Genomic DNA, 27,316 nt, shown 5'->3' on the forward strand with positions numbered 1-27,316 from the left:
CTCTTAGACACCCTCTATATAAGTATTTATATTTATTCAGGTAAAATGCATAGGTTTATGGAACCTATTCTTCGCAGCTTTAATCAGGACTAGTCCTACATTGAAGCTGCAGATTCCATCGCAATACTTCCGCTGCAATGCAGCTTTATCGTTACGTCTCTCGTTAGCGGCGGCGTTTGCGAAAGTCTACTCATTCCTTAGTGGAATGCCAGACACATCTATCTGAGACTCATGCTACTGAGAAGCGATCACGGAACGCATGTGTTTTGTAATCGCTATGACATCAAACGTGAAGTTCTTCGGAGTGCGTTAAACCGATTAGATAGCAGACCATTTTTAGAGTCAAATATTCTTGGACCATGACGCCATGCGTCGCAGGCTTACAAAGCGGAGCGGGCATTGCTACTGTTTATGAAATCAACAGGCCTCCGTGACCGATTGTACACGTGATGGGATGGGAATGAGGCACGTGTTTTCAATGGTAGTATCTTCCTTCATCCCTGTCCTTTCTTTCTTTTCATCCTCTAACTCATGTTTAGGAAAATAACAGTGCTGGATGGACAAGGGCACATACAAAGAACACGATACTGGCGCTGACCCAACTAAATTTTATTTCAAGGAAAATTCACATTTATAAGCGTTGTCCGACAGTGCAAATAAAGATCAATTGTACTTCCGCCGCAGTAGCTGTTCGGGGGATGTGTCGAACCATACGAGGCATAAACTGTAGGGTCATTAAAACAAAACAAATAAAAACCGCGCTCAGCGGCTCTGGTGTTGGGCTACTGAGCACGTGGTCGCGGTATCGAATCCCGGCCACGGTGGCCGCATTTCGATGGGGGGCGCAATGCGAAAACACCCGTGTACATAGATTTAGGTGCACGTTAAAGAACCCCAGGTGGTCCAAATTTCGGAAGTCTTCCACTACGGCGTGACTCATAATCAGATCGTGGTTTTGGCACGTAAAACCCCATAATTTAATTTTTTAACAAATAAAAAACCGGCATAAGGCTTTGTCAAACTCAAGCTACCATGAAACACTTACACTCGTGGTGCCAATTTTCCCAAGTTTTCGGATTGCTTAAAGCACGTGGCTAGTGGGTATGGGGTGCGTGTCGTCTTGTCCACCCCCTACAAACTGGTCCCGATGTGTTCCCGTTTGCATAAAGAATTGGCGGGCATGGTAGAGAATGCTGTTTTTGTTCCGAGAAGTTAAGAAAGAGATACGTTCGATGCAGTGCTGCTGTTGTGTACAGGTTACCACTGTCATGATGGTATGTTTATGTGGGCCAGACCGGCCGATTTTAAACATTAAAGGAGCACATGTCATCATTAGAATGTACGGGGCGTTTACACTTGCAGGTTCATTGTAGAAAGTGTGGGGGCGGACGGATAGAAATAAATACTGATTGTTTGTTCTGGCATAAAGATAAAACTACTAGGAAGCTTATGGAAGCCTTTCAAATCAATAGGGAAGGGGAAATGTGTGTTAGTAAGCATTTTGTCACTCTTAGTAATAACGAGTTAAGATTTTTGCAAGTATGTGTCTCACGGTAGCTTGACTTTGACAAAGTTAGTCTTCTATTAGTTTTTAATTGTTTTGATGACGCTATGGTTTAGGCCTCGTGTGGTTCAACACGTCAGCCGAACGGCTACTGCCGCGCATGTACAATCGATTTTTAGTAGCCCGGCCGGCCAGGGTTTATAAATGTGAATTTTCCTTGAAATAAAATTCAGTTGTGAGTCAGCGCCAGTGCCGTGTTCTTTGCCGTGTCCTTTCTATCCAGCACTATTATTTTCCTAAACATGAATTCCCACCAATTCGCCCAACTTTTCCTTATAGTACAGTTCATCCCCTAACACCCTTTTTTCTGCGTAGGGTAGCAAACCAGACTTGCGTCTGGCTGACCTCCTTACCTTTTCTTCATTCTGTTCCTCTTGCTCAGCCTTGTTCACAGCTCTTTGGCAAGACTTATAGTACACGTTTTTTTCAGAAGTCATTTTACTATTCAAATATATTTGATTCAGGTAACTTTGGTCCATCAAGCCTGTTTTTGTTTGTTTCGTGCAAAGCAGTCATATTTCTTTGTTTTCATTGTCTAGTAAGACAATGCCCAGGCAAACTTGGTGTCCTTATGCAATTTTTGAATGCAGTTTTTTAGATGCGAAGCAGCTTATGGCGGGGGCTTTGTCCGTCCCTCGTTCCGTCGCGCGGCGTCCCACACCCCCACAGCGCATCCGCGTCCCCTCCCTCTCTCTCTCCTCTCCTACCCTTCCCCATTTCTCTCCTCTAGGAATCCTCTACTCTACGGAGCGGCGCCCGCGTCCCACACCCCCACAGCGCAAGCGCGTCCCCTCCCCCTCTCTCTCCTTTCCTACGCTCCCCCTTTCTCTCCTCTAGGAATCCTCTACTCCACGGAGCGGCGCGCACGACAAGTGGTGCGACAGCTGCATACTCCGCTGGGGGCGCCACGGCAGTTCCGCGGTATGAAAATGACCGAGCGCGCGCGCCTCATTCTCTCTCCTGTGCAGCTCCGCGATGAGCGCTCGGGCCGCTGCCGCGAAATGGCAGCGGCGACGTGGCGATCCCGAACTTCGGGCTCGCGAAGCCTAAAGGAAACGTGAACGGCGGCAAGTGGACCCTGAACTCCGGGCTCGGGAAGCCGAATCGAAACGTCAACGTCGAGTGGTGGATCCCGAGGCGGCGCGGCAACGCGAAGCCGAATCGAAACGTCAACGTCGAGAGGTGGATCCGGAGTCGGCGCGGCAACGCGAAGCCGAATCGAAACGTCAACGTCGGGCGGTGGATCCCGAGGCGGCGCGGCAACGCGAAGCCGAATCGAAACGTCAACGCCGAGCGGTGGATCCCGAGTCGGCGCGGCAACGCGAAGCCCAATCAAAACGTCAACGTCGAGCGGTGGATCCCGGGTCGGCGCGGCAACGCGAAGCGGAATCGAAACGTCAACGTCGAGCGGTGGATCCCCAGGCGGCGCTGCAACGCGAAGCCGAATCGAAACGTCAATGTCGAGCGGTGGATCCCCAGGCGGCGCGGCAACGCGAAGCAGAATCGAAACGCCAACGTCGAGCGGTGAATCCCCAGTCGGCGCGGCAACGCGAAGCCGAATCGTAACGTCAACGTCGAGCGGTGGATCCCGAGGCGGCGCGGCAACGCGAAGCCGAATCGAAACATCAACGTCGAGCGGTGGATCCCGAGTCGGCGCGGCAACGCGAAGCCAAATCGAAACGTCAACGTCGAGCGGTGGATCCCGAGGCGGCGCGGCAACGCGAAGCCGAATCGAAACGTCAACGTCGAGCGGTGGATCCCGGGTCAGCGCGGCAACGCGAAGCCGAATCGAAACGTCAACGCCGAGCGGTGGATCCCGAGTCGGCGCGGCAACGCGAAGCCGAATCGAAACGTCAACGTCGAACGGTGGATCCCGAGTCGGCGCGGCAACGCGAAGCCGAATCGAAACGTCAACGTCGAGCGGTGGATCCCGGGTCGGCGCGGCATCGCGAAGCCGAATCGAAACGTCAACGTCGAGCGGTGGATCCCGAGGCGGCGCGGCAACGCGAAGCCGAATCGAAACGTCAACGTCGAGCGGTGGATCCCGAGGCGGCGCGGCAACGCGAAGCCGAATCGAAACGTCAACGTCGAGCGGTGGATCCCGAGGCGGCGCGGCAACGCGAAGCCGAATCGAAACGTCAACGCCGAGCGGTGGATCCCGAGTCAGTGCGGCAACGCGAAGCCGAATCGAAACGTCAAAGTCGAGCGGTGGATCCCGAGTCGGCGCGGCAACGCGAAGCCGAATCGAAACGTCAACGTCGAGCGGTGGATCCCGAGGCGGCGCGGCAACGCGAAGCCGAATCGAAACGTCAACGTCGAGCGGTGGATCCCGAGTCGGCGCGGCAACGCGAAGCCGAATCGAAACGTCAACGTCGAGCGGTGGATCCCGAGTCGGCGCGGCAACGCGAAGCCGAATCGAAACGTCAACGTCGAGCGGTGGATCCCGAGTCGGCGCGGCAACGCGAAGCCGAATCGAAACGTCAACGTCGAGCGGTGGATCCCCAGGCGGCGCGGCAACGCGAAGCAGAATCGAAACGTCAACGTCGAGCGGTGAATCCCGAGTCGGCGCGGCAACGCGAAGCCGAATCGTAACGTCAACGTCGAGCGGTGGATCCCGAGGCGGCGCGGCAACGCGAAGCCGAATCGAAACGTCAACGTCGAGCGGTGGATCCCGAGTCGGCGCGGCAACGCGAAGCCAAATCGAAACGTCAACGTCGAGCGGTGGATCCCGAGGCGGCGCGGCAACGCGAAGCCGAATCGAAACGTCAACGTCGAGCGGTGGATCCCGGGTCGGCGCGGCAACGCGAAGCCGAATCGAAACGTCAATGCCGAGCGGTGGATCCCGAGTCGGCGCGGCAACGCGAAGCCGAATCGAAACGTCAACGTCGAGCGGTGGATCCCGAGTCGGCGCGGCAACGCGAAGCCGGATCGAAACGTCAACGTCGAGCGGTGGATCCCGGGTCGGCGCGGCATCGCGAAGCCGAATCGAAACGTCAACGTCGAGCGGTGGATCCTGAGGCGGCGCGGCAACGCGAAGCCGAATCGAAACGTCAACGTCGAGCGGTGGATCCCGAGGCGGCGCGGCAACGCGAAGCCGAATCGAAACGTCAACGTCGAGCGGTGGATCCCGAGGCGGCGCGGCATCGCGAAGCCGAATCGAAACGTCAACGCCGAGCGGTGGATCCCGAGTCAGTGCGGCAACGCGAAGCCGAATCGAAACGTCAAAGTCGAGCGGTGGATCCCGAGTCGGCGCGGCAACGCGAAGCCGAATCGAAACGTCAACGTCGAGCGGTGGATCCCGAGTCGGCGCGGCAACGCGAAGCCGAATCGAAACGTCAACGTCGAGCGGTGGATCCCGAGGCGGCGCGGCAACGCGAAGCCGAATCGAAACGTCAACGTCGAGCGGTGGATCCGGAGTCGGCGCGGTAACGCGAAGCCGAATCGAAACGTCAACGTCGAGCGGTGGATCCCGAGGCGGCGCGGCAACGCGAAGCCGAATCGAAACATCAACGCCGAGCGGTGGATCCCGAGTTGGCGCGGCAACGCGAAGCCGAATCGAAACGTCAACGTCGAGCGGTGGATCCCGAGTCGGCGCGGCAACGCGAAGCCGAATCGAAACGTCAACGTCGAGCGGTGGATCCCGAGGCGGCGCGGCAACGCGAAGCCGAATCGAAACGTCAACGTCGAGCGGTGGATCCCCAGGTGGCGCGGCAACGCGAAGCCGAATCGAAACGTCAACGTCGAGCGGTGGATCCCCAGGTGGCGCGACAACGCGAAGCCGAATCGAAACGTCAATGTCGAGCGGTGGATCCCCAGGCGGCGCGGCAACGTTAAGCCGAATCGAAACGTCAACGTCGAGCGGTGGATCCCGAGTCGGCGCGGCAACGCGAAGCCGAATCGAAACGTCAACGTCGAGCGGTGGATCCCGAGGCGGCGCGGCAACGCGAAGCCGAATCGAAACGTCAACGTCGAGCGGTGGATCCCCAGGCGGCGCGGCAACGCGAAGCCGAATCGAAACGTCAACGTCGAGCGGTGGATCCCGAGGCGGCGCGGCAACGCGACGCCGAGTCGAAACGTCAACGTCGAGCGGTGGATTCCGAGTTGGCGCGGCAACGCGAAGCCGAATCGAAACGTCAACGTTGAGCGGTGGATCCCGAGTCGGCGCGGCAACGCGAAGCCGAATCGAAACGTCAACGTTGAGCGGTGGATCCCGAGTCGGCGCGGCAACGCGAAGCCGAATCGAAACGTCAACGTCGAGCGGTGGATCCCGAGGCGGCGCGGCAACGTGAAGCCGAATCACAACGCAAACGTCGAGCGGCGGATCAAGCTCCCCGCTGCTTCGCATCCACACATGGTTCCCTTTAGCGGGAGATGGAGTAATTTTTTTGTAAAACATTTGCCTTGCAGGTTACTTCGTGGAAGTCAGTCATATTTTTTGTTCTCATTGTTTAGGAAGACAACGCCCAACCACCTACCTGCCTGACGTGACTATATCATATCATTATAAATGGCATTCAGACTTGGTGTGCCTTACAGGGTTTTTAGATCCAGTGTTTACAGCAAAGCTGTATATGGCCAGCTGATTCGTCCGTCTGTCGCCTGTACGCTGAAACTATCATCATCAGCAAAGGCTCGAGAGTCGTCGTCTTCTTCGCAGCTGGCTTCGTTGCCGCGTATCATTTCAGCGAAAAATTTCACTTCTGTCGTCGTAATGAGGAGGCCGCGTTTACGGGGCTATGAGCCATTGCTTAAGGGGGTATGAGGCATTCATTCGCTTGCGTGACGAACAGATTTAATTTTGAAGCAAGTTAATTTTAAAGAATCGCAAGAGGCAATGCGACAACGGTGGACTGCGGGCATACCGTCAGTGACGTCGTTTTCACCGTCGCAGCCGAACGTGTGTGTAACTTCGTGTGTAACTTCATTAAGGAAAACAAAGACATAACAAATAATTCAGAAATACTTTAATGTACCGTCGGGATTAACCCAGTAATAAACTCCGGGGCCGCTCGTTTCAGCTTCGCTGGTTAACCATTTGTACGGAGTGCTTCGGCGGTGATTTTTTTGTAAATTACACTGCAGGTGAAAAGGCAGTTGCTGTGTTGAAGGCTGCACGGCTCGATGAATTGTTTCAAATCCCCGTCTGGGGAATATTCAATTCTGAGGGAAAGCGTCTGGGCTGCAACTGATGTCACAAGTGAAATGACGCAGCGCCACTTGCGCGCGCACCTAGGAGACTTGAGCGATTTAAATTTCTCTGTAAATTTGCAGCGTTCCTACATAAGGAACTTGGCGGCTAGGAGTTCTGTGAAATACTGCGTAAACAACATGGTGTCACTGCGTTGTCTATGCTTGCGACGTCGTTTTTCACCGGCCAACTTAATCTCGATGCATGCGCTATTGTGGGTATGGGCTATGTTGGAAGGTTAGCATCATCACTGTTTTGTACGCCTGCTTTGTGCCGCTTCCGCGGTGTTTTGCGAGGATGAAAACGGAGAATTACACGCAAACACACAGAAGCCGCTACCTCGCCGCCAACTCACTCAGGAAGGCGTTGTCTTTTATTTATTTCAACTGTAGGTTGACTCGTCCTCCAGATTTTTGTAAAGTACACGCTGGCGTAGTGTTTCTTTGTGGTGTGGTCAAAATGAGGCTAGTCCTAAATAATACTTAGAGCTTTCACACGGGGCCGGCATAGTGATTTCCAAAGAATGCGCATTCTAAGGACAAGTAATAGATGTTGAATGGTAGCATTCTATAGTGCGAGGTGTTTATTTTTTGTTCGCTTTGGATGCCAAGGTGGGTGAACCGCTGAACTGAAAGGCTTCTAAAGACTCGACTTTCGCAGTGAGAAATTGAGGTAGTCGTGAAAATAGGAGGCTATATTGATATGGGTGGCGTCGGTGATTTTCGGCAGTATAGCGTCGTCGTGAGATTACTCACGTATATCAGGATGACCAGCTGCATCCGTGTTGTTTCATTTGTTGGCTTATTCTAAAGAAAGTCGTGTGGGGAAGGCCTCAGGTCTTGCGGTCGAGGTACATGGCCAGTATGATCGTCTTTTTTAGGCGTCTAGTATGAGTCCTCCGCAAAGGGTGGTGCGATCCTGAATATAAGGCCTGCCTGAAAGTTCATGCAGTGAGTGAGCAAAAATGTGGGCTCTCTCAATCTCTCCATTCAAAAGGACCCGGGTGACCTGTATTAGGAGAAATATTATGCGTGCACTTTCTGTGCAAGCTATTTTTAGTGTTTGCCAAAATGTATATTGACGACTAAATTGAACAATAGTTCAAAATCAAATATATCCACTAAATTTAGAATAGAGTAAAAAAGCATAAGCTAAAATTGGATCTAAAACAAGCCCCGTGCTTTCTACTTAAGAAGCGAATTCAGAAATGTTTGCAATGATTCGAGAAAACTTGAAGATGTGTAAAACACTCGGGCGCAACGATAGCGGCAAGCAAAATGGGCTATTTTCGAAAATCTGGGGCTGAATTCACAAAGCTTTTCGTTCGTAAGTGCTGCTGCCATTGGCCAGCCGCATTCGCTAATGATATGCCCAACACCAGCGTGTACTTAAAAAATCAAATAATGAAAAGATATTTCGGAACCCACGATATGAGGTAATGACACATGTTCTTGCTTCTCTTTCTCCGGTGTAAACTCTCTATCGCCAAACAAATGCCAAACATTACCGCTCAGCGCAAGACGTGCCGACATTATTTGGAACTTACTAAAATGTCGTTTATTCTATCTGTTGTTTATGTTCTCGCCGAACTTGTGCAATCTATATTTTTATTGAAGAATATGTTTTATTAAAGAAGAAACACACCTGTGTAATCAGATTGTATGCGCGACACGAATTACGCAGTACTTCCTGGAAACCAGCAGTTATGCTGGAACCTTCGACGAGTCATGTATAAAACCCGACGCGCTTTTCCTGCAGATCCGGGGCCGGATTCACAAAAGCCTTCTTACGCCAACACTGTTCGCAGAAGCAGGTGTCAGCCAATCGTGGTGTTGGACATATCATTAGCGAATGCTGCTGGCCAATGGCAAGCAGCACTTACGAATGAAAAGCTTTGTGAATTCAGCCCCAGATTTTCGACAATCACCGACATTGCTCGCCGCTATCTTTGCGCCTGAGTGTTACTTGTTTTGCTGGGTGCGAGTTCGCCCAATCAAGAGTTCAGGAGTTAGTTACGTGATTCATAGTTCTGGCTACTGTATTAGTCATAGTCACTACAACGTGATATCTAGTAGAGGTGCTCAGCGTTCATGTACCGGACTCTCCCCCCCCCCCCCCGCAAAGCCGTGAAACAAGCCGCGAAGACAACACCGACACCGTCCGAACCTTCTAGCTTACCTGAGGCTTCGAAACCGGCCCCCGGAGTATGGGCTTCTCCCCGAAAAGACAAAGGGCACGGCCACGAGATAATTGTATTGAATTCTGGGATTCTACATGCCCAAACCACAATTTGATTATGAGGCATGCTGTAGTTGGACCCTCCGGATTTATTTTGACCACCAGGGTATCTTTAACGTGTGCCCTATGCACGGTACACGGGCGTTTTAGCATTTCGCCTCCATCGAAATGCGGCCGTCGCGGCGGCGATTCAATCCCGTGACCTCGTGAACACCATAGACACTAAGCCGCAGCGACAGCAGCCACGATGACAGTTGCAGTCCCACCTACACCAATTGTATTGCAGCAGGGCAGGGAGCCACCGACTTTCTAAGAATCGTCATTTGAAGACCCGGAAAGCTGGCTGGAAATGTATGAAAGAGTCGCGGCGCTCAACAACTGAACTACCAGGACAAGCTGCTCAATGTCTACTTTTCCTTGGAGCGCGCGGCTCGAACGTGGTTTGAGAATTGAGTGAACTCTGACGACATTGGACTTTTTCGCAGCACCTTATTGAAAACCTTGACGAGCGTCGTCCGAAAAGAAATGGCCGAAGCTCTGCTGGAATTCTGAGTGTATGCACCCAACGAGAACATCGCGATTTTCACGAAGGACATGTCAGAAGAGAAAAAAAGTCCGCTTGTTGGTCGGGATTGTGAAGCAAGAGTTCTTCGCCAGAATGATACGCCACCCGCATACGATGGTTGCTGAAGTTCTCTCCGAGGCCCAAACTATTGAATAGACGCTCGGAATGTGGACAAGGCTCTATAACCGCTGAACGCTGACTGCAAACTACACCGATGTTGAAGCACTCGGCACCGACGACCTGTGCAAGACCATCAGAGTGGTCGTTCGTCAGGAGCTGCAGAAGGTATTTCCAAGGTCGCAGAATCACTTACATCATCTAATGGAGTTCAGCGATCACTCGAATTTCCTGAGGTGCAGCCGGAATCGCCGCAGCCCCAGCTGGAAGCGGTGGCCTACGCCACGGTCACTCGCCGCCTGGATACCGCAACGCTGCAACTTCGTCGTCCGCCACCCCACCACCAGCACGCCAGCTTGTGGCCCAGCGCAGCTTCTCTAGGAAGACAGACGTATGCCGCGATCCGGACCACCGCCTCCTCTGCTATGACTGCGGAGAAGCCGGCCACATCTACCGTTGATGCTCTTACCGCGAGATGGGACTACGAGACTTCGCCGTCAACGTGCTTCGTCCACAGCAAGGCGAGCGGCCTCGGGATATAGCCGACTACCTGGCCGCAATGCAGTCGAGACCCCGACTACCTGCCAGTTCGCTGGCACCGCCCATACACTGGTCCAGGTCAGGGTCGCTTCGTGAACACATATCTGGAAAACTAAAGGAAGCACTTGATAGAGGCGCGGTTGCTGTTCGTCGAAATGCCGAAGATCCTCCGACGACGACGCTGCAAGAACCACCTCGACGATGCCGCAAAGAAACTCAGCCATCCAGATGCCGCCTCAAACCCAAGCAGATACCACCTCAAGAAAACTGGAAGGCGTGACGTCACAGCACCGGGACAACGTGACGTAGCAGTGATCCGACGCCACGGCCGAACTAAAACGCAAGGCCAAGAGCCACCGACCTCGACGTTCTTATTAATGGCCAAAACCTCACCGCCCTAGTCGATACAGGAGCCGAATACTCTGTCGCCGCCAAGTTAAGTTCGCCGCCAAGTTAAGTAAGTAAAGACCACTTGGAAGACCCTCAATCCGGACAGCTGGAGGACACCTGATAACGCCGACTCGAATCTACACGGCAAAAATTGCCGTTCATGACCAGACCCAGCTTGCGACCTTCATTATCCTCCTACAGCGTTCGGGAGACATAATCCTCGGCAGTGGAGGAGGAGGAGGAGGAGGAGGAAAAAGAAGAAAGGAAAGGCAGGGAGGTTAACCGGACGCACGTCCGGTTGGCTACTCCACACGGGGGAAGGGGTTTAAAGGGACGAAAAGAAAGGAGAGAGAGAGAGAAGAAAGTACTCGCAGTATGAACACGTGCGGTTGTCCAACACTTCACAATCGGTCACTGAGGCCAGTCGACTTCATGAACTATAACAATGCCCGTGTCGCTTGTAAGCCTGCGACGCGTGGGGCCACGGTCCAAGAATCTTTGTCTCTGAAAAAGGTCTCCTGTCTAATCGGTTTAACACACTCCGGAGAATCTCGCGTTCCGTCTCACAAAGATGACAAAAACACAACACGTGTTCCACCATCTCCTCACAGTTGCACGAGTCACAGATTGGTGTGTCGGACATGCCCAGAAGGAATGAGTACGCTTTCGTAAAAGCCCCTAACCAGAGGCGGCAAAGTAAAGTTGCATCACGGCGGGGGAAGTTCGATGAAATTTGTAGCCTCAGTGTAGGATCCAGCCGGTGGAGATGACAGTTCGTAAAAATCGGGCTGCTCCATGCAGTCTCTGTCTCGGTTTGAGCCTCGGCAGTGACTTTCTTAATGAACAAGGCTCTTCCATTGACCCAAAAGTCTAAGTCGGTAACGCTGTCCACAGACCACGCGATACCACCGGAGAGGTCTTCCGATCGGCGTGCATTGAGCTTCCTTGAAGACCAAGTTAGTATTCGGCCTCGCGCCAGCATTATTATTTCCGTCCTGGCAGAAGTAACCGAAGACATTAAATTCATAGTCGAGAACGACAACCACCTCCTACTGAACCGTGAAATTGGTTTCACTAGGGATATCTCCCATTTACATGCAGGAAAAGCGAAGGTAACAGCGACGAATTTCATCCAGGAGTATAAACACCTGAACACCGGCTGAAGATCGCACACATTAAGGAAGTTGCAGCTGTCAACGATGCATTTGTCCTCTCGGAGTCTTCCTCAACTACAACGACGGTGCTTGTTCCTGAAGCTACTTTCGATACTGAAGAAGAAGAAGAAGAACCCTATAAACCATAAACATTGCCTGGATGTCCATTAGATATTTCAGTTGGACATTCAATACCTCTATTAGAGGTTCAAATAGATCTAGTTTACGTAAAATCTACGTAGGTGGTACTGTCAAAAGTCCTCTTTTTTTACGTTGAAAAGATGTTATATGGATGTAATTGCTGGACATTTGTTACATTGTTTGGATATTAGTTTTGAGCCGAAATACGTAATAAGTACGTTCCCAAGATGTAATTTTATACATTCCCCAGCATGTGCGGCAATCGTGTAGTGTCTTTTTCACGTGATAGAAAAATGATACCAGCCTTGAAACTTTGGTTCCACAGCAAAATTTTATTTTAGGACAAGCATTACACATAATAAAGTAACCTTTCATAGAAAAAAATAGAACTAAAACAAACTCACGCGTACATCCTCAAAGAGTATCTCAAGCTTTTATTCAGGATATGTTTAACAAAATGAAAGCTATGTTGAACAGCAAAAATGAGACCTATATCATACAGAATTTTAGGATAGCGTTGCTTAGAAAATATAGAACTAGCTAAACCAGAGAAATAAATCCCTAAATAATGCCCTTGCAAAGTATACCTCAAGCTCTCGCTGAGGAATCCCTGTTATACCATACATAAAATGCAGCTAAGACAATATTGCATAAAAAATACTAAGATGAACAGCAAGACCTGAAATGTCGAAGCGATGAATAGCATGAACTTCAACAAGAGTTCTTTTGAACACGCAACTCTTACATCAAGCAGCATAAAGCTCAATATTTTCTCAGATATATTTGTGACCTTGTCAAAATGCAGACAATTCATGTGCAAGTAAAACAAAATCAATATATGTGCAAGTAAAATCTGCGAAATGTGACTAGAAAGTTGGTCGAAGCAAAATCCACAAAACCTGACTAGAAATACACAAACTACAAACTTCCAGGAGTGATGCACACATCTTCTGTGAGTAAAACATTAAACGCAATGCATGGTCCTTGTGATATCTGCAGAATGTTAGTAGAAATAAACAAATAAGTACAACCTTCTTTATATATTAGAATGAAATGAAAATTTAAAAATAATATTGTGCTGTCCAAGTTTATGTTGTTATTTATGAAGGCTGTATTAGCAATGATGACATCAATGGCAGCAGCACGCTGGTGTGACAAATCTCGGCAGTTGCATAGCAAGCTGGGCACTTGATATAGGAAACGGCACAAAGGTGCCAAGAATGGTAGAAAAACATTTGAGCAGAGTAACCAGTTGGGCTTGCTGCTTGAACATCGTAGAAGGCCATGGCGCGGAACCGACGAAGACAGGAGAGGCACACAAAGAACAGACACAGCACTGACTTTCAGAAAGCTGATTCTTGTTGAAAGTCAACACTGTGTCTGTGTTCTTTGTCTTTGTTGGTTCCGCGCTGTAGCCTTCTATGAAGAAAAAACATGTTGACCCACATCTACTCTACAGGAACAGTAACACAACTCTACAATATGTGTACATACTGACATAGAAGTCTATCTGAAGACCAACTGTATGGATAAATTATGCAGTAGAGCTATTGGTTGAACTTAAGGCATGTATATCATTTACAAAGTATACACTTGGCACTGCAGTGGAGCACATGGCACATTCCAGACCTGGTCAAGCATTTGACAGTATTGGAGCACTTGGTAAAATGGAGATGCAATAGGGCACTTGGTATACTGTAGAAACGGAGAGCACTCGGCAAAGCAGCGGAGCACATAACACAGTACTGGAGCACTTGGCGACTTGGTAATGCACTTCACAAATGCAGACGCGATGGGACACTTTATATACTGGAGAGATGTGGAGAGCGCAAGGCAGAGTGGCGAAGCACATAACAGTACTAGAGCATTTGGCACATTGGTGGCATCATAAAGCACTTGGCAGTATTGGACAACTCAACACACTGGAGCTCGACGCCACGGGTAATCGGCGAAAGTACCGCAGGCCTAGGAGACCATGTCACACATGCCCGGGCTGTTTAGTGGCACAGCGCTGAAGAAAGCAAGGCCACTCTGGCAGCTAGATGCTGCGGGTGATAGGTAAAGGTGCAACAGGCCGAGGGAACCATGTCACACATATCCGGGCTGTTCAGTGGCACAGTCCTGCAGAAAACATGGTCACGCAAGGTTAAAGAATTCAACATAAAATGCCGCGAGCTAATAACTTTTAACACAGACTTTGGTGAGAAAAAAAATCATATACCATTTGTAGATATTATGGATTTGTTAAAAAAACAATACTTTAGGCTAAGATTTGCTCTCAATAAATTTTCTATATTCTTTCTACGTAAACATGAAGCGTAGGGAAAAATTTTAAGGGGGCTAAGGATTATGCAGTAAGCTGTGGAATAGAGGAGTTTAGTGTGATGGCATAGAAAGATCGCTTCAGTGTATACGCCAAGGTATGTTATATTTCGGTTTGCCAAGATGACTGCAGAAGATTACGTGACGTGATAAGTTTGAATATTAGCAAGGTGTACGGTGTGGATTCATTTAGAGCAACAATGACGCTAAAGATCATTAGGATAAATATTTGTCTAGTAGTGAACTTAGAGGTACGAGATTTCTGGCTTTATATTTTTTGCTTTAAATGGCAGTTGTGGACATAACCCTAAAAGAACTCGTAAGTATCATAGTGTCCTAAATAATATACTGCATAGTTTTTGTATCAACCAGCCTCCCAAAAACCAAAACTGGTTCTAGAAAACCTGTATAGTGCATTCAGGGTGGTCTGTGGCTTGCCAGAATAGTTTTTTTTTTCAAAATCCGGTATCAAGTCAGTGGTATCGTGTCAGTACTTACATATACAGAGTGTTTCAATTTAGCTGCACAAAATTTTTAAAAATTGCCTGTGGCACATAGCACAATTATAATCCTTGATCTAAACTACACGATGAGGTGGCCACTACTTCTTCAAGAAATCAGTATGCCTAACTGAATAATTAACACAATTATCCTAATAAACCTTTTAATTGTTTTACGGCACATCTTTCAATCTACGAATTACAGCCGCCGAGTTCGCAAGGCATATGCACTTGCAACGAATTCTCAGGAGTGAACCAGTCTCAAAATATTAATTTTCAAAGTGTCCTACGAAATGCATGGGCGTTCCAGTGAACTTTTAAAGGAAAATGCTGTTTTATGCATTGAAGCAAAGTTAACTGGAACGTCCATGCATTTCGTAGGACGCTGTGAAAATTAATATGGCACATTGCAGACGTGGTCAAGCATTTGGCAATATTAGAGCACTTGGTAAAATGGAGACGCAAAGGGGCACTTGGTATACTGCAGAAATGGAGAGCACTCGGCACAGCGGCGGAGCACGTAACACAGTACTGGAGCACTTGGTGACTTGGACCACAGACCACCCTGAATAATGCACTATACAGGTTATCTAGAACCAGTCTTGGTTTTTGGGAGGCTGGTTGACACAAAAGCTATGCAGTATATTATTTAGGACACCATGATGCTTACGAGCTGGGCAAGCCATGTAATGCGTAGGATGGATAACCGGTGGACCATTAGGGTTACAGATTGGATACCAAGAGAAGGGAAGCGCAGTCGAGGTCGGCAGAAAACCAGATGGGATGATGAAGTTAGGAAATTTGCAGGCGCAAGTTGGAATACGCTAGCGCAAGACAGGGGTAAATGGAGATCGCAGGGCGAGGCCTTCGTCCTGCAGTAGACAAAATAGGCTGATGATGATGATGCTTACGAGTTCTTTTTGTAGGGTTTAAATGTCCACAACCTCCATCTAAAGCAGAAAATATAAAGCCAGAAATCTCGTACCTCTAAGCTCACTGCTAGACAAATATTTATCCTAATGATCTTTAGCGTCTTTGTTGCTCTAAATGAATCCACACCGTACAGCTTGATAATATTTCAACTTATCACTTCACGTAATCTTCTGCAGTCATCTTGCCAAACTGAAATATAACGTACCTTGGCATATACAGTGAAGCGATCTTTCTATGTCATCACACTAAACTCGTCCATTCCCCAGCTTACTGCACGATACTTAGCCCCCTTTAAATTTTTCCTTACGCTTCAAGTTTACGATGAAAGAATATAGTAAATAGGTGCTTCAAATGCACGGCTACACTCGACAGTGCCTACTGTAAATGATAATAAGTGTACGTTTTGCTAAGAAGCTTACAGTTATTTTGTTATAACTGTAGCAAAAATTACTGTTACCCAATTGTATCAATGAAGTTTACTACCTACCTGCCTACCCAATTGAATTGTATGACAGTTGCTTCCTCTTCAATACCGGAGAGCTTGAGTGCAAGCCTCAGTCATGCTATCTTGCCCAGTTCGAAAAAATACCTCATTGCTGCTGCAGTTAACATGCAGAAAGGTTTTTTTTTTTCAAATCTGCTTTCGTATCCTAGGAGTGTCTTTCATAGCTGGTTTCACATTTGCAATATGTTTAAACCATTGCGACACATATGAAGACACATTACCTTGGCAATGGCAGTTCTGTGCCTGGCAGGAGCGTGACGCAGCCACTCCCAGATGGCTGTTTCTACAGCAAATTCGCTGGTCTCATGGCCAGTCTGGACGGCACCTATGTTAAATAAAGATTTTGTCATTACATGAAAAAAAAAGCATTCAAATTCCAACATACTTATTTATTGACACAGTAAGCAAATTACTACATCTCGAACTTCCTCACAGCAAAACTATTTTATCACCTCAACAACTCAGCCAATAAAAAAGATCACAAAAAATTTGGTCGTGCTCCAAATGCTCTGATGTATACAATGTGCAAAATACGCATGCTTCCACTCCAACCACGTTCCACCTACATATGCTCTTGTCATTATCAAACAGCAGATCCAAAACACGTAGCAGGTGTATTTGAAGTGGAAGCATGCTCTAATTTTCTTTAAATTTATCAACGAAATTTAAGCTAGTTTAAGGCAACACATACACATACCTCGACAGCCACACGGGGGGTCTTCAGAAAAGTTCTAGCATCTTTTGAAAGATTCCGGAAACACCCGTGTGCTCTTAGAAGTCGGAAAGCGGTGTCAGGGACCTGTGGGTAATGTTACATTGTAGAGCCCAATTTGCAAGCGAAGCTGCGAAATTTTAGCTGCTAGTGCTTTGGCTTCCTGCCCGTTCTGCGGTTTCCTGCACGTCAGCGTTAAATACATCCTTATGAATCCTCACCGGCTTCACACAGACACCAGTCGCCGAAAACCTCAGCATTACGATCTGAACAATCTGAGCTGCTTTCTGTGCAATCCGGGCCGGTATTTTGAAGCGATGCCTTGCGCTTTATTTACTTCATTTATCATCCACCACTCACGGCCGGCTGATCCCGTTGATAACGTGAGCGGACCGTCACTCTGCCCACTGACCAAGCGCGAAAAGCGCGAAGAGGCATTAGCATCGGAAAGGCATCGCTACAAAATACCAGCCCTGAACAGTAGCGCGGCCTGTAGCCGCGCTACTGCTAACAGGCGTTGCGCTTACTGCACTGAAGCTAGGATACTCGCTGTCGGAGTAGCTCGCTTGCGGTTCACTTTTGGACACGCTACCGCTAGCCCGTCGCGAACGCTTACTGAGCTGCCGGTGCGCAAAGCTGTCGCCTGCCTCGACAAGCTGGCCAAGCGCTTTAAACATTTCGGCAACCTCGCGGCGTGCTCCGCTGTTGACATCTCTCAACATAGTGTTCATAATCAATACACATAAGCATGCTGGCTACGCTAACAAACGTTTACTTACCGTTACGAGACAAAGGGCTGCTGTTCCCACCGGAGCTCACATCGCGCCTTCTGTGCCGCCGCTTTCGAGGGTGCGATAAACAGACGTTCAAAGCTTGCGGTTCGTACGACTTTCTGATCGGTGGGCACTCTGGAGGACGCCAGTGACGGATCACGCAGCCCCAGCCCCAACAGCACTTCAAAAAACTCATGCAAACACGCGACTTGAAGTTCACTCCGGCTCCGAGAAGAATGACGCAATCGCAACGCAAATACGCCGCCAAAGCAGGCAGAAGGAAAATGCGAGACGTTGCGCCAAACTGCTTCTTGCCAATTCTTCTTTAATATTGCTACTATATTTACGTTATTATTTTATAATATTAAATGTAATAATATGTAATAATAATTATACAATAACGCAACGTTCACAAGGTTTTGTCTTTAAAGTATAAATGAAAGGCTGTTGATTACTGTAGGCGCCATTTTGTTAAGGACAATTTTCAGGATTTTGGCGCGAAAATTGAAATTTTACGTTCATTTGCTAGAAAAAGTTATTTCGTAGCAACAAGCAATTAGCACAATACTAATACCGATTCCTATACCTACACGTGCACCAACCAAAAATTATCGAATTAGGGTAGGCAAGAGATAAAGGCGAACTTTGGATGCAATGATTTATAGCACGTCGAAATAAAAAGATAGCAATTATGTAATATTGTTTATATTTCAGGGAACTGTCACTTCTTGAGATTATTTAAACTATACAAAAGCAACAAAATAAACAACACAATCATATTAAAATAGTACATGAGATAAAAATAATAAAATAAAATAGAACAGCAATTATATAATATAGATTTAGACAGAATGCCGTGTGCAATATTACGAGGCTGCGCGGGGAATATACTTACATTGTGGAGTGGATTGCAGATAAGCCTTGAAGGTCAGTCATATAAATTAACACGACAGCGTTAAGGACCCCGTGTCGCAGAAAATGCGGCGTTGGTGTCGGCGTAAGCGCCGGCGTCCGTGGCGGAGAAAATCATCCCGAACCACCCCGACCGCGCAGGCCCTCCGTGTGGCGCAAGGTGTTTATGAACAAAAATTGAATTTCTCACAGTAAAATCCGTCAGAAAAACCACAACCTACAACCATGGTGGCATCGGATTGTAATTTGAATGTACGAGAAAACAATTCTGTTACGAGGAAACGCAAACACAAACCCCTTTTCCAGCATTTCTACCATACCAACAGTGGTGCGCTCGGGTAGTTTACTTGCGAAAATCCTATCCAGATGTCACCCGCATCCTCGACAAGGTCAAATTGGGACTAAGCCTGCCTAATGCGTTTTGGACATGCGCGCGCGTCGGGGCAATAGCAATCATTTAATAAAATAAGTAAAAAGGTCCCAAGGCCCTCACATTTTAATATAAGACGACTTATATTGCCCCTGTAAAAACGTCTTCCCAGCAATCCATTTCTGTTTAAAAGTGAAGCCCACTTTAAGGGGATTGGTGTAAGTTTGGTCTTTTAAGCTGGATGTCCCACATTCTGTGTTGCAGTGAAGCCTAGTCATAAAGAAAAATGCGATGCGAACGGGGCTCGATAACTCTATCGCGTTCCACTCTTAACGGCGCAACTTGCGTCCTCCATTTTTTTTTGTTGCCCGAGATTTCAATATAGTTCTTATTTACTCAAACATCTCAGGCATTAAAATATATTGTAGCACTTCCTAATGAGGGGTAAATCTATCGGTAATTTCATATCCCTAACTTCGGGCGAGTTAAATATTAATAGTAATAATAATAACAATAACAATAAAAACCCAACAATAACAGTGCACACCACGTAAGCGCATACATACATACATTCATACATACATCCTGCATGCCTTCGAAATGTATGAGGTATGGTTCAAGTGCTATGTGTACCAAATAATTTTATGGTGCCTGAATGATATCCTATGTACATCCATAGTACGTTATCTGGTAGTCTAACATTCATGTAGATAGTACATCTTATGGACATCCATGCGTTTCCTTATAAAAAAGGTACGTACTCGAGACGTAATATGTACGTCACCTCAAGACGTTGACGTTTGGATCAATTATAGACGTTGAAGAGAGGTTCGTGGTTCACAGGGTATGATCTGTGTGTATCCACTGTGCAGTCTGGATGTGTTCGTTATTTTTATGCAGCTGGTATCATGGGGCTTGTGCCTTTCATGATGGCGACTGCCTAATGTTTCCACTTATAGGGGCATCTGGCGTGCAAGCAGTCGCAAGGTCTAGTGCATTTGGTGCGGAAGAAGGGAATGCTTTTATGCGTAACTTTGTCTACTATAGGTAAACCGTTGCAACAATTAGCATTTTCGTCATGTGAATGCTTGTGTCATTTAATTAATATAATTTGTAGCAGTTCTTATCTGTGGAGAAGCACAATACACATAATTTAACATGGTATTTCTTAGAAAATATTAATTACTGCATAACCACTATACATCTCCATACCTCACTGTATGATAAAGATGAGTTTTGAGTTGAGAATGAAAATATCTTATAATTGCATGAACGCACACATGCGAAATGCTACAGCAGCCTGGCATCACATTAATGTCAATATTTGTGACATCCGGCAATGTTTCGGGAACGTGCTGTTTTGTAACGTTGCTTCATTGATAGCATTTACACGGTAAATTGATGTTTACATGCAACGTTGACACAACGTGGGTGTCGGGATGTTGCTGTGACATTTATTTGTGACATCACTTGAACGTACAGCTGGCAACGTACGTTCAACGTTGAGGTTGGCTGTTTAACGTTGCCTGACATTTGTTATGATCAAGCAACGTTTACACAACGTTCTGTGTTACTTGGGTCAGTGAATGGTGTAGGACGTTAGTGGAGACCAGAAAAATGAAAATCGGCGGTGTATCCGTCATTTAGAGATGATTGGGGATTTTGATACGATTGCCAATAATTTTATGATTGCTGCGTAACTGTTTATTACGTGTTTTCATATATGAAAACTGAAAACTTGAAAAGAGGGCGTGTCCGGTGACCCAATTAGGTTTCAAAAAGGTTCGTTGAAGAGCGCCAAATACCATGGACCCAAGTTGGCGGGAAAGAGGTTAGGTGCTGACACACATGCACACATACATACGTACATAATGCATACATACATACATACATACATACATACATACATACATACATACATACATACATACATACATACATACATACATACATGCACACACACATACATGCACACACACACATACATGCATACATACATACACACAAAGCGCAAACTGGCTGATATGCCCAAAGAAGGCTAATCGCATAATTATTTGCAAGTGCACGAACGAGCGTCTACTAAACTCGCGATGGTATCTGACATCATATTTTTCCTGAAAATTTGCCTTTGATCAAAATTTATTGAGAAGTTGTTTCACGACAGCAAAACTTTCCTTTGAGTTAGATGAAGGTGCAACATTTTATTTTGCGACCACCATAACAGTCCCTATTAGAACATATCACAGATCAAATTTGATACTTCTCTCGAGTCATGAGACATTCCTCCCGCCTTTGCAATTTTCGGCTTATTTCACCAATATTGTTACAGCGCCAGGCCATCTCCGTTACTTCTTGAAGCGTCCTCAGGCATTTAAGACGACGTACATAATCCCTAAACATAAGGCACATACACGAAAGAACATAAGCCTTTAATTGATCAGCTCTTCTACGTGCCATCATTTTTGGAATGATCTTCTCGATATTATCGCATCTATCTGCAATCATCCCATCTTCAGCTGCGCAAATATTTTCAAACACATCAGGGCAGCAATAAGGTTTACTTGTGTATCATATTGTGTTTCTATGCTGTTGCGCTATTCTTGGGCTGTTTGTTTACAAATATTGATAACGATAATATTATGTACCTCCAATGATAATATTGTGTGAGGAAAGCATGGTTGCGCTAACAGGAAAAGAAAGACTTGGAAAGAAAAGTAGGAAAGGATAGGTCGGGCACTGAAACGTCTGTTTCACCGCGCGAGCTATCCTTTTCTACTTTTCCAGTAGAAACCAATTTGTTTGCCTGTTAGCCCAAACATGCTTTCCTCAGATGTCAACCAACTTGCCCAGCAAAATGTTCTACTTATAATATTGTGTGCCTAGTACTTATGTCTTTTAGACCTAGCTCTCTTTTTGCCCTGTGCATCTCGCATTTTCTTATACTATCCTTGTACGTCCCCCTTACTCAACGCTTCAGACCCTGTAAGGTATCCTAAATAAATAGATAAACTTGCATAGATTGTCATTTTAATCAATGTCCCCATTTCTCTTGGATGCACGAAATCGTATGTGAGTGTATACGTTGGGAATGTATATCTGAATTTGATTGGTGCTTCTGTTTGACATATGAATTCAGTAAATTGCAAAATGATCGCTAAGAGCCGTATAATTTGCACCACAGTGTATTAAGTTGCAGAGTTTGCTTAGCATGAGGTGCCTATTATGCTTGTATCGCCTTGAAACAGTCGTTTATTTTACTTTTTAATATTAATATTTAGGTTATTTACAGAATACTGCAGGATAACACGTGGCCCAGGCAGGCGTGGATATTTTTATTGATTGTTGATAAGAAATACAAAAATTCGAAGAAGAAAAATAACACGCTGCTACAATAAAAGGAACTATGTATGCACAATGCAAGGTATTTCGTAAGGTGTAATAACTTTTTTTCGTGGGAAAAACAAGAACGAAGAAGAATTTTCTGTACCAGTAATGTAGTCTTACCAAGCCTAACGCAGCGAACTGACGCAGCGCTGACTAATGCATGACACCCCTGGACACCCTGCACCACCGTTGAGTGCATATGTCGTCTCCATGTCAACATACTGCATTCATGAATGGCAGATTCTTGTTTCGCTTAAAAAGGCCCTTTCCAAACGTTATCGTAAATTTTGAAAGCGACGATCGTTTTCTGCCTTCTCCCACACCGAAGCCGAGCAACCGCGTCATATTTACGACACGAGCCGCTCCTCCATGATATTCTTTGTTTCCGGCGGCACTATTCCGCGTTCTATCTCGGATGGTTTCTGAAGTGGTAGGCCATATTTGGTAGCGTTTCAGGCAATGCGTCTCACTTAAACGTGGTCAGACAAGAGACATTCGTTCTCCTGCAGGATAGGGTCTCAATCGAGCAGAAGGGCACTATGGCTTTCGTTTAAAATTACAGCTTTTTTCGCACCACGAAGCCGTTTGATTCTGTGTTGACACAATCGTCAGCGTGTTATATACGCACCGCGCTTGTTTCGGATGCCCGATTCTGCGGAGAGGCTCTTTATGAAATGATAACTATTTCTGAAATGGCCCAGAGATATAGCGTCTTCTATCATCCTCAGCATAACAGAGAACATCCGCAGTACTTCGCTCGATGCGAAAATAGGTTTCAATGAAGTATATGCAAGTATGTTGGTTTCATAAGAAATTTAAAACAAGCACTAACACTGGTACTGATCCTGCATACACAATGATTGAATTAGTCATGAGTTTACCGTCCGAAAGCGAAACTTAGGATGTAGGAGACGCAGTGGTGGAGTGGCCCATGTGTACCTATGCGAGTCTGAATCTAAGAACACGAGCGTCTTTGAGTTTCGTGCCCGCCTAAATGCGGCCGGATGGTCGGGAGAGGGCTCGCGACCTTGTGCTCAGCATCGCAACGCGACAGCTACCCAACTGCCGGGCCAGTATGCATACGTAATAGAACACCCTATATAGAGGCTGTCTAGGAAAGAGATTGCACATATTGCGCTTATTAATTGGGAAGATGTGATGTCTAAATGATTTCCTAGTGATTTCTTTACAAAAGATTCAAACATATTGCAATAAGTTGAGGTAGTACTTAGTTTACTTTCCATAATTACTTTATGAATTATCTTTACCTAGACGAATGATTTTGTGGAATGGATGACTTCAAGCCCGTCATCCAAGGAGCCCGTAATCGATTCCTGAGATACGCAATGCTTACTCTGCCAATACTGCACTAGCATACGTTTTCATCAATTTCGCCAAGAAAGGTGGAACTAAACTGTGGAAGAGCATTTTGTCACTCCCTTATTATCGCTCATGGTTGACGGGCAGGATACAAGCGAGATTGTGGTTTGATTAGCACGCGTGCATATTGTTACGGGGAGATGTCAAAAAGGGTTTATATCCAATATTTACTAGTGACAGCGAGGGACAACCGCAACAACAAAAATGGTGGGTCGGGATACAGCTCGTTCTCTTTCACGTCTGCTTTGCCACTTCTATTTCGTCCGCAGGATAGGTGCATACCTCATAACATTGCCCCCCCCCCCCCCCCTGGCGGCGAAAGCACTGACTCGGTTAAGCACTGATGCGGTTAACTTAAAAAACAAAGGAAACAATCTTCTCACCCATTTTACAAACAACGATGTATAGACGGTAGGAGACTGTCGCTTTTCTCCCTGTTTTTGTGTAGTTGCCGGCACTGCGCAAACAAAAGTTACACAAAAATTCTCTTACGCGATGCAGATAATCAACACATTTCCTAGGTATACTTGAATGTGGCGCGAAATACATTTCGTGAAAAGGGGACAGAAAGAGGAGACAGGGAAGCGCCAAACTACCAAGTGTTTAATGACAGCGTCAGAACATAGGGAAATAAGTTTAACTTCCGCGCGTGCGCAGAGAGCCAAGGTGTGACATCAAGCAACATGGTCATGATAACATTTTTTCAAGAAAGCACATTTCTGCCGAATACAATGTAATAGATGTATCACTTACACAATCCGACTCTTTCTTTTAATAAAGAAAGTTTCCAACAACTCTCCGGTAGTCTTGTCCGCACTTTTGCCCAGAATCGATACTTGCTTAAAGCGTGGTTCACAAGGACAGGCCTTACAGTGCGCATGAAGGAGCACATTGTCCCACTTACCAATAATATTAGCATGCTCCCTCAGTCGGTCATTGATGCAACGTTCCGTTTTTCCAATTAATGTAGCACATACCATAGTCTAGCTGTATCTCAGACTACCATTTCAATACTGTGCCTTAAAGAATTATTATGCTGCTTCTGGCAGCCCCGCAGCCCATCACGTCTGATGCGAGGGCACAATTGAGCCAACTGCGGTAAAACAATCTGCGGCTCTGCAGAGGCTCAGATTGTTTTAATTGAGTGCGAACATGGTGACATTAACAAATAATAAATTGCTTTGCCTAGATCAAGACGACCATTATTATGCTGCGTAAGTCAAGATATGTTTATTCAACGAGAGGAAGCTATTGTGCGCGAGATCACCTTCTTAATGTATTGATCCAAGAACTGACGCATATAGGGGTAATTGTGGTTCTCCTACAATGCCTTCCGTAGCAAGTCTCCATTTCACTCGACTTGACTTGACTTTCAATTTATTTAAATACACATACAGCGCAATTTTAGCATGCCAAAGACGTGTGGCTACAGAATTTGTATTTTTCTTTTTCCCAGCACACTGCAATTAGTGTTTGCATCCATAATATTAAAACTGGAACAAATATTCGACAACTTCGAGTAGTAAACTCCTGAATGAAATCTAATAATTAATACAATTTGATTCGTATTTAAAATATCGGGTACACAACGTCCTTATGATTTTATCAATGCCATGTAGATTTTTTGTTGTGACAAAGGTGGCCGATAGTGAAGGATGCCAAAAAACATTGGTGTGGCTTAGCTTTCGTTAACCCTGGTTGATTACGAAATCTTCACTGCCCTGGCTAGGCCCATTGTCGATCTGTTTCCGAGGTGTGGTTTCGCAATGATATACAGACATGTTTGAAATAAATACAGTGTTTATTCATTATTTTATATGCCTATGAAGACACTGCGGTTAACAGTAAAGTAGTGAGACTTGGTTGCAACTCGCACACGGGCCCAACTGTACTCGGGAAACGGCGACAATGTCTCCATTCAGGGCTCCGTAAAGGCCTAAATATAGTTCGAGGTAGCGTGAACGCGCTCACAGGTTATGTCACATTGGCGAGAACAACAGCGGCTATAGTTCGACCGATGGTTCGACGTACTGGCGCCGCCAACGTAATCGGACGCGCGACCAATGCGCTCCGAACGCGCCCGGCGTCTAATGACTCTCGCCCGCGTGCCGATAGCGTCGGAATATAACGCGCCTTGATGTTCTCTTGTGGTTTGACCTCTAGCTCTCAAGGTGAAAACTGTTGAGTCGCTGACGGCTGCCCGAGGTAGCGTAATGAAGATTTCGCTTCAAAAGTAACGATGCATTCGAATGAGAATGTCAGTAATTTAATGAATGTCACCAGAGCGTACAGACTTTCGCTTTCATCCTCTTTGGCGTATGCTAAAGTGGCTGTCAATTTTTGTCTCGCACTTTAATATTAAGTTTGAGAATATTGTCACAGGGATTCACAAGTACACTGGAGAGACAATATATACAGGCTGCTGCTATCAGAGAATGGCTGACAGCATCTCACGAAGCATGTCCCGTCTTCTTCCTCTTCTCGTAGCACAGCGGTCCTTTAATGGCAGGCTCATACGCAATGCCTCGTAACATCACCCCCGGCGGACTGAGCGCCGTCACGGCGCCTTCTAAAATGAGTCAGCACTGCTGGTGTAGTAGGGTTTTAGCCGCGACACATGGACAGCATCAGCAGCAGACGCAAAGAAGAAGATGGGCGATCTCGGAGCGGGGTGATGAGGTAGTCAACATCGTTGAGCTTGCGGAGAACCTTGTAGGGTCCTGTGTAGCGAGGGAGGAGCTTCTCGCACAGGCCTTGGCGTCGAGACGGCGTCCAGAGTAGGACCAGAGATTCAGGAGGGTACTCTACTTCGCGGTGCCGGCTATCATAGCTCTCTTTTTGGGAGGCCTGCGACGCACACAGCCTAGTGTGAGCAACCTGGCGAGCCATTCTGGCTCGGGAGAGGACGTCCTGAGCATATGCGGTTGGTACGGATGGATCAGCAGGAAGGAGCGTCTCGAAGGGCAACGCAGGTTGCGGCCGTACAGGAGAAAGAACGGCGAATAGCCGGCAGTGTCATGTCGGGACGAGTTGTAGGCAAAAGTAACGTAGGGTAGGGCGGCGTCCTCAATCGCGGTGATTCAGTAGAGACGTACATGGACAGCATATCCGTGAGAGTTCGGTTGAGCCGCTCGGTAAGACCGTTGGTCTGTGGATGATAGGCTGTCGTAAGGCGATGTTCAGTAGAGCAGCTACGCAGAATTTCGTCACTGACCTTTGCAAGGAAACAGCGTCCACGATCCGTAAGAAGCTGACGCGGAGCTCCGTGTCGAAGAATGACGTCATTGAGCAGAAAGTCTGCAACGTCGGTAGCGCAGCTACTGGGCATGGCGCGCGTGATGGCATATCTGGTGGCGTAGTCAGTTACGACGGCAATCCATTTGTTGCCGGATACGGACGTAGGGAAAGGTCCGAGCAAGTCAAGGCCGATGCGGAAGAAAGGCTCCGGTGGAATGTCGACAGGTTGAAGCAGGCCAGCCTGAGGAAGAGCAGGACGTTTGCGGCGTTGACAGCGTTCGCAGGCAGCAACGTATCGGCGCCCCGAACGATATAAGCCAGGCCAAAAGAACCGCTGTCGCACGCGGTCGTAGGTGCGTGAAAACGCCCAGGTGGCCGGCATTTGGAGCAT

General features: G+C 47.1%; 1 protein-coding gene and 1 long non-coding RNA gene across 2 annotated transcripts in view; one reads left to right on the top strand and one right to left on the bottom strand.

Annotated features, from left to right (window-relative positions):
• The window catches only part of LOC119459311 (cytochrome P450 2J4-like), a 644,696-nt gene that overhangs the window by 524,420 nt on the left and 92,960 nt on the right, over positions 1–27,316 (top strand). The gene's annotated exons all lie outside the window — the stretch shown is intronic.
• LOC119457401 (uncharacterized) lies at positions 12,222–17,805 on the bottom strand. The gene is made up of 3 exons (XR_005193241.2): positions 17,649–17,805; positions 16,379–16,482; positions 12,222–14,018 (listed from the first exon to the last, which is right to left on the bottom strand). It is a non-coding gene; the product is annotated as an uncharacterized LOC119457401 (long non-coding RNA).

Source organism: Dermacentor silvarum, chromosome 7, assembly GCF_013339745.2.
Source record: "Dermacentor silvarum isolate Dsil-2018 chromosome 7, BIME_Dsil_1.4, whole genome shotgun sequence".
NCBI lineage: Eukaryota > Metazoa > Arthropoda > Arachnida > Ixodida > Ixodidae > Dermacentor > Dermacentor silvarum.